Raw genomic sequence first — 14,616 nt, forward strand, 5'->3', positions numbered from 1 at the left:
GTCTTCTACCTATGGCTATATTTGAAATATAGTAGTTGATTTTGGTTCGTTATTACTATTTTAACTGAGCATCTATTTCAAAACAATGCAGATGCCTATTCCTTGGGAATTCAGCACATTTGTGGGAGTTTGGTGCCTATGTCCCTTTCTGGTGGGGGTTTTGAACTCTTCACCTGCAACTTCTCATAAAGGTATGGTGGGTGTTCCTCCTCCCGTGTTGGGATTTCTTCCCTAAAGGCAGATTTAGAACAGGAAAGAGGATTATAAAAATTCTATTTTAGGGAAAATCAATCTAAATATAAGTTATCCAGAATAAAACAAGTTCTCTTTGGTGGTAGTAGCCAAGTGTAATCTTTCTAGCCGATAGAAATGTAATGGAAAATCAATGACTGGACCATTCTTTGTTCTTTATATTTTGCTGCCACACTAATGGAATCCCTGAATTTACTCAGCCTGTCTGCCAACTGCCACGTCCGTGGAGGAGCAACGCAGCCGGGAAATCCAACCCCAGGAGACAAATATCAGATGGAACACACTGACATTTAGACACTCTATAACATATTACTGAGATCTCAGGGATAACTACAAATAACAAGGAAAATAGCAAAGGTTTTTTAGTAATGGCATTGCAAGACAGACTCACAATCAGTTCAGGAAGTTGATAACTTCTAATTAATTCAAGACTTTACAGTTTTCTGTGACTAGAACTGTAGGTTGATATCTTAACAAAATTTCATTTCTCTTAAGAAAATATTCACTTTAAGCCAACATTTAGAACCTTAAATAGCAAGTATTGTCCTTTGCTGGGTAATCTATTGCTTTTAACATTTGTAAATCATATAAGTGTGATGTGATTCACTGAAGAGGACCCAGCTCAGGTTAGATAGCAAATTGCTCTTTTTAGTAGTAATTTCTATTCTTAGGTAGTTGAATAAAAGAAAGGATGGTATTTGCTATGACCATTTCTTTTCAAATCTATGTGATGCTCGTATTTAATCTCAGAGTTTTTGTATTTGTAAGAAAAGGAACTGGAAACACATTTGCTGTAGAAATAATTTTTGTCCAATGTAGACAAATAACTATGAAGCTCCTGGTAGTTTTATTTTTTATTTTTCAAATTGTTGCAAATTTTTAAACTTTTTTTTCCTGTGTCACAGTTACCAATACCAAATTGATGTTCATTTTGATAAATTAGCAAGTATTTTTATTTGCAAGAGCAGTGTTTTATTTGTACTCTTCTTCACTGCTAAAGCTCCACAGAAACATAGAATATCCATTTAAAATCTAGCTAGATTTTTCCTTTTTCCATTACTCCTATTAAAAATTTCTTTCAGAATTTCACTGATTATTAGAAATGTCCTTCAGATTTCTGCAACATATTTGTGATTATTGCAAACACTGTCTTTTTCCTTAAGCATCTCTTCATCTTACGTCCCATATGTACATCTGGAAATAGTAGCTGCATCTTCTCAGCCTTTGATTTTGCTTGGGTGAAAGAAATCCCAGTCCTTAAAACTACTTTAAAAAATTCTTCAGACAGACCATTTGCCACCCCATCCATCTGAGCAGGGTTGTTTTTTAATGAATGTGAAATGATTTATTTTGTTAAAACCAGAAATGTGCCACTGCTTAGATAAATTCTGTTCTGCACTGTGTACCTACAGAGCTGCTGTGTTCATCTGACTTCGGTGTCATGTTTTTCTTTGCACAGTACTTGATTAGGTTTGCAGAAGGGGACTGAAGTGCCTTCTTTGCATTATTTTCAAAGATGTGGTTGCTCGAGTGCCCAGATAGTTCCTAGTTAACATGTTTCAGCCTTGTAGCAATTATGTAGTGACAATTGGCATTTCAGATATTTCTGTATGTTCCATTGACAGGCTCTGAAGTTTCTATGGAAAACGATGATTATGATCCCATCAAAATAGCTTATAATTGCTTTCCTACATCTCTTTCTTTTTGATGAAAAACTTCTATAAAAAGCATCATGATGCATCATTCAACTGTACTTTTTTAGATTCTAAATACACATTGATATCCATCCCCTGAACTTAGGTTATCATTGCATAGAAAACTGGTGTGCCCTGAGGCTCCTCTTGCTCTGTGTAGCCAAACTCTTGGCCAATAATCACCATATCAGTGACAAAACATGATCCTGGTTCCCTTCTGCTCCTTGTAGGACATGCTCAGCTCTTGGCTGCACCACCTCAGGTTGCTGTGAATCAGCCTTTTTTAGAGCAGAGCACAGCATTGAGGTGGCTCTGCTGCAGCCATGAATACTTAGAACGCTTGTGTGGAAAGCAGAGAATATATCAGTGTCAGCCCAGCCTCATTCAGCAACAGCCTCATTCAGCTCTGGGCCCCGTGCCAGATTTCCCATGGTTTCATTGCTTCTGCCTTGTAATGGATAATAGCACTGCTGTGACCAGCTCGGAAGGGCTTCTGATTTTAAAGTATGGGCTGAAACTCTACCAGAGGGTCAGAGACACTTCAGATGGCCAGATGCTGTTCCACAAAGCAAGTTACTAATCTCCTAACCTTACCATGAATTTTCCTTTGCTTAGTATGAATATGGTACAATTCTGGTTTAAAAAAAAAAATTATTTCACATTCATAAAACCTCTCCGCTCAGATGAATGGAGGATTTGTCTTAAGAACTTTTAAAAGTTTACTTAATTGCTTAGTATGAGACCAGTAATAGTGAATTAATTTAATAGGCAATATATATATTGCCATATTACCAATTTGCTCTCTACTCTTGTTTAGACAAGCTATTTCCTCTTTTTTCAGGGTTTTTTGTTGTAGTTGTCCTCCAAATCAAAATCCACCCTCCGCATGATTGGGTAGATCATAGTTATTTATATGTGGATGCTTGAGTCTGTCCCAGACCAGGGCTCAAACTTTTCTTAGAAAATAGGTGAGAATATTCTGTGAGAGGCTCTGCATCAATGAGGATGAAACTTGGCAAAATTCCCATCAGTTTTGGTGAGACTGAGATTAGATACCAATAAATATAGTAAATATTTGGATTTCAGAAGAGATATGAATAGTTACTGATAGAGACATTTTAAGGAAAAATATGTTGAATTTTAAGGAAAAGTTAATATATTTTTTAGTATTTATTTAAACTTTTTTTTGGGAATTTTGCCAAAATCTCTCCACCTTACTTTTGCTATAAAATGCTAAGAACCCCACTAATGTATAAAGAGGAGACAATCTTTTATTAAATTACCAGTTTTTAGAGTGCTTTCTCTAGAGGTGCCTGTGACAGCCTCTTGCTGTCTTGCCTGGTAATTTCGATGACACTTTCTCCATATGGTAACTGGTTTTTCCTATGAGCAATTTGCTTTTTTTCCTGTGCACCTTCTCTTTTGCAGTGCTCATTTCTTGGGAAGTTGTCTCCAGTTCAGGACTCCAGAGGGATGTGGGAACCGTTCCTTGCTCTCTCTCTCTCTCTGTACTTTATAGCCCCAATCCCTGCTGTCTCCTTGCTGTGCCACCACAGCAGCTTTCCTGTGTAGATGAGGGTCAGGAATGGTACCCACAGCCAGGTTTTGCAGGTTTACCTGGTGCCACCCGAGCCAGCAGCTGGATGTGACACCAGGGGCTGCTCTGCTGATCCTGAGGTGATCCTGGGGTGATGTGGCACCGAGAGATTAAATAAAGTAGGTGGGGTGGTGCTTCACACCCCCAAGGAGATATTCATGGTTTTAATTTGTGGGCAGGGTTTTAGAAAGGTGTTTTCTCTGGTGCCTGGACTACAAAATGCAGAGCTCTGCTCTGAGGGTTAACACAGCCATGCCAAAATCCTTGCAGATTCCTGGACGTGGGGACAGGGAGAGTCTCCCGGTGCAGCCCGGAGCTGCAGTTTCCTGAGCCTGCAGGGAAGGGAGGGGAGGGGACGGGAAGGGAACATGATTGCCAGCATCTTCTGCTGGGAGGCTGCCAACAGGAAGCAGCAGCTTTTTAATTTTTTTAATTCCTTTGTCGAAGGCTTGGCAGTTCCCAACCACTCCAGCCATCTTTCTGGGCAGCACTGTCCTTCTTCCAGGCAGTTTCAGGAGGCGAGGCTGTGAAGTCTTGGTCTGGATTTTCCTCCTTGGGAAACATGACTAGGAGCTGCACAGAGCTGTGTTGGGCCGCTTTAAGAATATCTATATTGGGACATGTAGGCTTCTATTTTATTTTTGGCTTTTCATTTGCCTTTGATTAAATTTTCCTCCAATTCTTAAGCTGCTCTGCACCATCCAGGCATCCACAGATGGAGGAAGCGGCCGAGCAGTGTCCAGAGTGGGATGAGGAGATGGAGGTCTTCACAGCAGCTCCTCCCTTCCCTGCAGGGTGACAGAAGAGATAGATCCTCGGGTGCCTGTAGGCTGAAGCTGTGGTTTATTAAAGTAAATTACTTCTTGTTTTTTTTTTTTCTTTTGAGTTATTATTATGCTTTTGCTCAGTTATCAAATTGGAAGCAAATGGTGGAAGAATTTGCTTTGCATGTAAATGAGAAAGAGTTGAAACTACTTCTCTTTGCTGTGGCACTTTGTGTACAGTTTCCTTAAGCCCAAATGGCTAATCTTTCCATAATGAACTTGAGGATGTCTTTTCACATGAGTAATTTCAGTGACTTTAGTGAGATTTCATGCATTAATAGGCGAGTGAGATTTTACCTTTGAGAGCACCAAATCCTTTTGGAAAAATCCTATAATGTTTAAGTAGAAAAGAAACCAAAGAATTTATAGGTTAATGACTCAAGCCTAAAGAACCTAAGGGAGGGTTGTCATAGATCCTTTGAAACATCTGGTAACATTTTGCTTTAATGTTTTGTTTACATGGGGTTAATAAACTGAGTAGCAGCAGTAGGAATAGTAGGGAAGTAAGCAAAGTCTAGGGGAAGAGGCAGTAGAAACCACCCTTATTAGCAGTCTATTAAGAAATAGCAGTTTGTAACACTTTATTAATGTTTTAATGGGCATATTAATAATGATTCCTCTTTATGAAGTATTTAAAAATAGAATTTCCATATAAAGCACAATCATATATCCTGTCATATTTAAGTGCAGGAATAGAATTTTTGTCCTGTGCTTTAGGGTTTGTCCAAGCATCAGTAAAATTTATTCTCTTTCCTATTGTACCTGCCAAATGTAATCAACCTAACCAAAGGAATGTGGTCTTTCTTGTCCTATAAACGTACTAAATATATTTTGTATAACACTTTGCAATCGTGACTTGGGCACATACCCTGTAAGTCTGGCTGAGAAGGAGGGAGGTTACCTGCTTTCTGTTTAATTACCTTCTCCAGGTAATATAAATTTCAATCAAAAGCTGTAACTCACTAACATGGATCTAAGCTAGACTTTTTGTAAGTGGTAGTTATTAGGAATAAACCAGCCCTGCAGGATTTGGCCTTCTGTGGTGACACAACTGGTGTATTTCAAAATGGGCAGATGCAAACCAGGAAGAGCAGATCATATTTGAGAAGACTGTGCTCATATAAACGTGTTTGTTGGGGGAATTAAGTGTCAGTTATTTATTATTCTGCTTGTGCAACACAGAGCACAGAACTACAAGAGCCTGTCTGGGAAATCTGCACAACTGCCATTGGAGGAGTGGGGCCTTTTCCCCCTCTCTGTTACAAGGATGAGCAGATGTTAAGCATCGCTTCACTGTTTTATGATTGAGATTTATAAAGGCCAGCAATATGGATTGAGAAGGCTCTAGGTATGTCTTCTGTTAGAGGCTGATAAAAGAAATGAACGGCATCTGGAATTTTAAAGAAAACGAAAAGTGGCTTCATTTAAAACAGCAGCCATAAGAGCAAAATTAACATGCACAACAGCAATGGCTGATTCCTGAAAGAATGTGTGGATAGTGTTAATGGTTATCAATGTATGGGAAAAGGAGAACTTGATTTAGAACTATGGAGCAGGGGAACAGTATAAGAATCGCTAGAAAAAAGGGAGACATTGGCTGCATTTCTGGAATGTAACAGTTCAGGCTACATAATGAGAACTTTTCTATAAGAGTGAAAATTCAAATAACTTACCTGTGATATCCTCTCCCTGAGTAATAAATGTGCAGGATTCCTACAGAAATTCTGTTCTCGTAAGCAGCCAATGAGTACAAGAAAGTATATTGCAAATTTTTCACTCTCTGTAATGTTTCTAATCATTAATGGCTTTCATTATTATTCAGTTATTCTGTTTTAGAAAAGCTTGCCAGTTATGCCAAATTATGTAGGGATATATGAGATTCTATGGATGTTTCTTCACCAGATACTAGAATGATAAGTGACTATTTGTTCTTACAAGATGAGAAAAAATGATTTGTTACAGATTCAGAGCACTTTATGACTAGCCAGTAACATCCCTGGCTGTACCTGCAAACACAAACATTTGAATCAGAGAATTATGAAATATAGACTTAAAATGATATAAAACACTGTTCTTGGGTTTATAGTTTTTCCCAACTGTTTGGTGGAGTGCCCAAGCAATCTGTGATTAGCTTTGTCATAAAGACTAAATCCGTGGGCTTATTTTTTGAATCTCTCCTACCACTTTCTAACCAGCACAGTTGTTGGAATTCCTTTATGACATGGATTTTCATTTCCTTATTCACAAGCACATACCCTGTCAGAATCCTGGGGGCCTGATTTAAATGGTTATCAGTGTCACTGTGGCACACAGTCATTTTCTGGTGCCTGTTTTCTCCCTGGCTGAGGATGTTCTGTCCTTATTTGCTTAATAAATGGGCAGTTAAGGGTCTTCATTTTTTATGCTTGTGGCACATTCGTGTTTTATTATTATTTTATTCTTTCTATTTATAGATTTTACATTAACATTTGATGACTTTTCCACATAAATGGCAATGCTTGATGTAATTCATATCACTCTTAATATGTACAATTTGCATATATTATCCCAAGCAATGACCTAGTAAATGAATTAAATAAGCCTTGGTAATAAGAATGACGTATCTGAGCCCACTTAGACAACAAAAGCCAATACCTCACCAAAGCAGGGCAGTACTGAGAAAACACAGGCACCACCTCAGAACATCCTATATATTTGAATTCATCCCAACCTGTGCTGCAAAGACACAAACTCTTTCTAAGAGTGAACCAGGTTTGAAATAAACTAGTTAAGGGTAATATTTTCAGTTCTTTTAATGAAACCAAATCCTGATGAACAAATCCTCCAATGAGTTGCATGTGGTTTTTATTAATTTTGAGCATAAAAACATTAATTATATCAATTACATAAAAGCAGCAGAGAAAGAATTGTAATTGCTTGCATTGTGCAAGCCGCACTGGGCCCCTGGCTACTCTTCCTTGAGGAGCTGCCACAAAACAACCATTTAAGGAAAACAGACTTGCACATGTTTAGAGTGATGGAGCAGGAGAGTTAAGAGAGTCCAGGTAGGTTTCTGTGTGTCTGCTTTACCTGATAACCATCAGGATACCATCCATTATTCCAGGTAACCCAGATCAGAAAGAGGCATCTTCTGAAAGCTATAGCGGGATCCATTTGGATTGTGTAGCTTCCACAGGATTTGCTGGGACTAGATAATCATTAAGATTTATACCATTCCTGCAAGAAATTACCACCATATCACTTGAATATTATTAGGGAAGTATTTATTCCTTTAGAGATCATTCGGTGTTAATATTAATTTATTATGTTATTAAATCTCTCTGTTGTGGTAATGTTTTTGTTTTTCTTTTCTCACTGATTCACACAACTTATTTGACTTGATTCTGGTTTCTCACAGATTCTTACTTTAGCTTCACAGGAGCTATTTTTGATTTACATTAATTTCATGCTACTGGAATTATTCCCAGCAATCTCACTGTGAGTTTTTTCCCCTGTCCTTACAATTGTTCTTTACTTTCCCTTTGGCAACTATGGAAAAGTTAGGCTTTGCCTACAGAAATTAATTATTTCAGGCTAAACTTCTTTGTTTTGATGAGGAAGAAATTAGTATAGAAGGGTGTACAATGAAAGCATTATACCTGCACCATACTGAGAAAATGTATTTGTACATTTATCCCAGTATAATTTTGTTTGGTGAAATAACTTGTTGGGTTTTTATTAGATTGTTGAGTCTACCAACACTACTCTGAACCTTCACAGTTCCTTCAGTGACTGGAAATTGATTCATTACCAGTTATATTTGATGGATGTGACAATATATTTCCCTGGGTGCTCTTGACAAAACTTAAACTAAAAATACAGTCAAGAAAAAATGGGTAATAACTCCTCAGAATTCAGGGGAACATCCAAACACCCTTTGAAAGCCAGCATGTTGTTGTTTTTTTTTTTTTTAACTAGTACCTAATTCCACATAAAGAGCCAGCTCACTTTTGAATCCAGTTCTCCTCAACCATCTTGATGAAGAGGCAGCTTCCTCTGGAAAGGAACAATCCCCAGTCTATTTTATAGCAAAGGCAGAAGCTTTTCTACAGCTGAAATCCCCATATGGAGAACACTCGACTGCCAAATTTCTATCTATTAAGTTGAATGGGATCCAGAGTATGTGGCTCCCTTGATTGCAGTGCTGACCGAAATGTGCAAAGAGAAATGTGTTCTTTTAAACAGACAGCTCCTAAGACAATTTGAGCTTGAAGACTTGTAAAATTCAAGTTCCACCTGTGTACATGAAATTGTCAAGGGAAAAATCCCTGAGTTCTACAATTTTCTGCCCCTGGTAAGATGCAGAGCCTACCAGAGAGCAAAGCAGTTGCTGCCATCTGCACTAGCCAATTTCTCTAGTTCATTTCAAAGTAATTTAAGACTCTTTTTTTTATCCTTCACTATGCCTCTGTGATGACAAAACCAGGTTTCTAACTCCTTACTGCTGGTAGGGTACATCTTCAGTTCCATCCAGGGGTAAGGCTTATGTTAGACACGTGACACCAGGTCATTGGGTAGCCCAAAATTGCCACATTATGGATCAATGCAGAACTGCAAAACCTACCCAAGAAACAGTGGATACCTGTGGGCAGCTGACCTTCACCTATATTTGTACTCGAGGGATTTGGTTATAGCTGGGTCTGTTCAGTCTTCACACACACCTTTGACTGGTCATTTTAGACTGAGCCACTGGACTGGTCAGCTGTACTGACTGGAAGAACTCACCTAGTTTTGTTATCTCTGAACCCTCCTTACAAGGTCTCTGAGCTGATGGCGAAAGCAACTCAGCAACAATGTCTTAATTAGAATTTAATGGAAGAAATGTAACCAGTTGCAACAGCAGCTTTATGCAGTTAAGAAACCTCTACGGTCAGTTAATTGCTGGCTTTGGCTTGGGAGGAGTCCTGCATGTTGGAGTCTGTACATGTCAGTTATGTCAGAGGAACACAGAGTAATCCAAGAAGACTCAAACAAGTGGTAGCTCCAGCAGAGCACTGTGTCCCTGTGCACCATGTTACTGTCGCTGTATGTGTCCATTCTGTCAGGGTCCAGCACTGGGTTCAGCAGTTGCTCTCACTCAGGTAACAAACCCTGCCTGGACAGCAGCACCTGAAGGGTTTAAGCTCCCTGTTGATTTTAGGGATTGATTTGAGACCTGGAAGACATTGAACCAGATAGGCACCTAAGTTCAGATCAGTGTGTCAGCCAGGAGCAAAGAGGCTGCCTGAGACTAAGCTGTAGTCATTTGAACATAAACTGTTCCAGTTCCTGACCAGTACAGAGATTGGGGGACAACATTCTCCTTTACCGCTACTCCATTAATAGTGTCAGGTTTATGGAAAGTCTTTGAGAGTCAGTGGGACATTGGCATTTAACCTGCTTAAGAACTTTTGAAAATCCCTTTGGACATCCACCTAAACTGGCAGGCACGAGAGCTTTACATTTTCAAAGGCAAAGTAAGGAGATTAAGTAATTAATCCCCACAGTGTTTCTGTGATCTGGTACCATCTATAAGGATGAGGAGACCGAAATTAAGGAATTAAGGTTGCATGGAGATGTACAGAAATATGGGATCCCTTGATAATCAACCCTACAGTTATTTCCTTCCTGATAGTCTGCCTTACTGTTATTTGTAGATGATTAAAGTTGGATCCATAGACTTCCTGCACAAATGAAGTCTCAACTCTGACTCACCTGCCATCCTATTAAGAAAATATAATAGAGAATGAGGACATATCCCATGTGTTTTCTCAGGTTTCAATTGTTTCCAGGGGCCCAGGCAGCATGGAAAAGTGGTTAGTAATGCACTAACATTGAACAAAATCTTTCACAATCCATGTGTCGCTGAATGATTGCTTTTTGATGTGATGTGCAAAAAACTTTTTTTCATTTTTCCTCCCTTTTTTTAAATCTGCCTGACTCCATTGACTGAATCTCTACAATAAGAATGTAAGTTTGAGGACTTAGGTACAAAGAGGAGAGCAGCAGTTATATGCCAGTTTTCTCTGAAGTGGAGAGGTGATTTGATTAGACAGATGACAGCTGGAAACAAGTTTTGAATCTCTCTGTATTTCAGATTGGCATCATAGCCCCAGTCTGCTGCAGTCTGGTGGTTTAGAGACAGACTGTAGATAAACAATGACAAGGACTTTATCCCCAGTTCCTCTGGGGAGTGGCTGCACTGAGGAACCCTGTGCACTGAGAGCGGATGATAAGGCCTCTCTGGAAAGGTTATAAATGAAGATCAGTGAAAAACTGCAGAGATAAAGGACTGCACCTTCCATGGTGGGTGTTGTCCAGACACTGGAGTCACTCAGTAGCATGTGGTCTTGGTCAGCCCTGCTCTGCCAAGTTAGTGGGATGGCTCTTGTCCTCAGCAGAATATGCCAAATGTGGCTAAGCCCTACAAAATATGGCATCAAGACTGATAAATCCCATGTGCCTCAAAGGTAGATATCAGCCTCTATAGGCACCTACTGAGATCAAGACAATTGGAGAAATGCCATTGTGAAACTATGAGATGCCAGCTAGAGATGCCATTGCATCTCACTGGATCAGGAAAACTGTCCAGTGGTATGGAGGTCCTGTGGCCATTCCTCAGCTTGCAGAAGCAAATCCCAGGTCCAGAAGTATCTCCAGTCACTGTGCATGCAGTTTCAGGATATGGTTGGATCTAAACCGAATTCATTGTCAGCATTTATATTAAAAATGATGAAGCCAAAGATTCTTCAGCAGAAGGGAAATTCAGTTTTTCTCCCATTTTTGGGATACCTAACAGGTTGAAATAACCCAATAAAAGACTTCCTTAGAGAAGGAACATCAGAGTTCACTATGTGTCCTGTGTAGTCTTCAGCTCAGCTTTAATAAATTAATCAGTTCTGCATGAATATTCATTGAGCAGAGATGTGAGGAGCAAAGCTAGACAGATCTTAGGAAACATATTTGCTAATTTTATTTTTATAAATTATTATCATATTTTTACTCTCTTTTCCTTTTACATTTGAGTCTTAAAAATGCTTTATGATGAGTTTTAACTCCTGGTAATGCTATTCTTGATGTCTTGGCTTTAGGGGCACCTTAGAATTTTTGGAATTAATTATTTTTTAATAATTTGTTTGCAAAGCCTTTATTTTCTGGGCACTATACATCTAGGAGAGAGTTGCTGTCTTGAAGGGTGGCATTGAAGACAGCTCTGGTTGTACAGCCCAGTAGTAGCAGAAACAGAATTGAGTCCCAATCCATTTCTCTAAGCACAGGGCCATGCTGTGTTTCCAGTTGGAAAGCTCAGGTTTATTTTTTTCTTATTAATATTTCTTGGTATGTTGCATATGTGGTACTATTCCTGGCTGAAACCTGGTCTGTAGATTCAGGAGGTTTATTTTTCAGTTTTGTCAGTTCTGCTCTTGCTGCTCATTCAGCCTGGAAAGTCATTTCCCCAAGGATCTGTGGACTAATTTCAGATTCAGAAAGCTTGGGTTTCTCCAGAAATTGCTCCCCTACCTATTTTTCCCGATTCTTATGCTTTCCCCACTTGGACTCACATTTGCCCAGGAGAACCAGAGAAAGTTGGCTTTTTCTGAGCCATCTGTACAACATAGATAATACTGTCATCAAGACACTCGCAGGATTGCATTGCATTTCATCACCTAGACAGTGCTGCTCAGTGTTCATCCTGTGCTGTGTTGTCAGCTCTAAGCATGTGACCTCACTGGACTTTAAACACTTACAAAATAGGATCAGGAAATAGCTTTGTGGTTTTTTCAATGTGGAAGTCCTTTCACAATGTCTGAAGAGCCAGCAACTTTCAGTTGTGCATCCTAAAAATAATTGTTTAAAGAAGCAGACGTGTGATGACAGGATATTAGTTTAAATTCTTTAATTTTTTTCAATGATGGACAATAGTGACTTTCCTGGCTACACTGAAGTCAGTGGCAGAATTTCCAGTGAATTCATAAGGCTGGAATATACTGGTGTAGTCTTAACCACCTAAATGGTTGACAGCTTGTAAGAACTGATATAAATTTCTTAAATATTAGTAATATAAATATAAGTAAGTTTTCCCATAAAAAGTAACATGCAAATATCTCTGATTGAGGAAGATCCCTTACTTTCAGTTGTAAGCTGAAATTATCCTAATATTCAGATATACTGCAGGATTTATAAGCACTGGGGTAGAACTTTCTCAAAGTTATGGCTGGTATCTGAGAGCTGTAACATTTACAAACACTAAATGAACAAACCCATATATTTTTATGCTTGCTATTCCAGACCCATGAAACTTATCTCAAAGGTTACGAGACAAGGGACTGAAAATGATTCTATTACACAATTGCTGCAGGGAGTTGCTGAGCACGGTAATTAATTGCTGGTGTATTCATTTGCGGCAGGAGGAACAGCAGAAGGAAAATATCTAATTGAATTTGGAATTGTATTTATTCATGTATGCACTGTGGTGTTACAGCACAATTATTATCTGACACATTGGAAGCAGACTTGTGCTCCATTAGTTGCTGGAGCCATGTGCTATTATTGGATGATCTGCTACAAAAATGCACAAAACATTTATTTTGAGAGATGCAGTCAGGATTATAATTGATGCCTCACAGATCTCAGCCTGGCATTCTCCAAACCCAGCCAGAGAAGTAGGAAACTCAGCTTGGCATCCTCAGCCCCCGAAAATGCTGAGGTGTCCCCAGGGGCTGATGGAAGCAAAGCTTGGGCTCCCAGATTAGCATTTCCAGTGAGGAACTCGGGGTTTTTATCTGTGTCTGGAAGGAGACGCAGGGGCAAAGCCAGCCTGTGCTCCTTTCCAGTTTCCAGTGCAGTGCTGGCACCAATCCACAGGCAGCTGCTCATCCACCATTCCTGGCTAGAGGATCATTTCAGCAGCTATATAATATGTCAGCCAAGAGGAAGCAAGGAGAAAAAGGAAAGTAGAGTTATGAAGTTAAACCCAAGAAAATAAAAATTGCAGGCAGCTGTAGTGTGGCAATGGCTGCTGGTGAGGGTAGTTTATTCAGTGATTCTGCTGCATAGTTTCTCATAAAACCTCACAAATCCTATTCCAAGACTTTTCCCCTGAATTGTTCGCTATTGTTTGCATGAAGCTTGTGAAAACTGACATGACAACAGCTCATGTGAAGGTTTATGCTTTGGACAGCTTCTAAAAGAGTAAATATGGAGTGACTGTAGGCAGAACTGTGGTGGTGTGCCAGTGTCACCCTCCCAGGAATGAGGGAAATACCGTGTACTTTGCATCTCATTAACCACTGCTCAGTTGTAATTCCGACCCCAGCAAGCTCAGCCATGGAGAGCGTCGTGGGAGAGCGGAGGTGGGATGTGCACGATCTGACAACACTCCAGATGTTGTAAGCAGGAAGATGTGGAGCATATCCCACCCTGCCACAGAAGGCAGTGGGGACCAGGCTCTTCCCATGCCCATCTTTCATCCACAGCATTGTCCCTGCGAGTGATGAAGAGCTCCGTCGTGTCCTTGTGCTGCAAAGAGCAGTGCCCAGCCCTGAGGAGCCTCATGGGTACCAACATGGTGGCCTCTAGAGTGAGGTTGTTTTACACAAAGGAGTAGGAGAATCAGGTTTGGAATGATTATTCCTGAGGATTTTAAAAATAAACCAACAGCTTCCTCTAGGCCTTCTAAACAAACAGCCTAAATGAATGTGAAATTAACCTTTCCTTCCTCTCAATCTGATGAAAGAAACAAATGGAAGTGATGACAGGATTATATTACTCTATTAATATGACAGATTCTAATTTGTGATAAGAAAGGAATCTCATTCACTGCTTTATTACTTTCAGAAATTCTAAAATCAATGCAAGATATGCCATAAACATCATTCTTGGCAGGCACTCGAGGTGAACATATAACTCAAAGGTAGCTTGAGCTGAATTCTGACCAATTTAGCAAGTAATAAGCAAGGTGATAAGAACATTAAAAAGAAGAGACAGTTACAGAGTTAGGAACAGATGGTAGCCATAAATAATGCTGAAATAATAATAATATTTTATATTTATATATGATGCATTTCAGTCTGGAAAATCCCACAGTGCTTTACAAAACTGAATTTAAAACACAAACCTAAACTGGAATGCACCATTTCTGGTGTGAAATATGACAGTTGTTAGAGAGCCCAAGCAATGCCAAGTCGTTTGGGACAAGAAGAGAATAAGAATTTTAGTTCATTGCTGCTGC

The sequence above is a fragment of the Corvus cornix genome, chromosome 11 (assembly GCF_000738735.6).
Source record: "Corvus cornix cornix isolate S_Up_H32 chromosome 11, ASM73873v5, whole genome shotgun sequence".
NCBI lineage: Eukaryota > Metazoa > Chordata > Aves > Passeriformes > Corvidae > Corvus > Corvus cornix.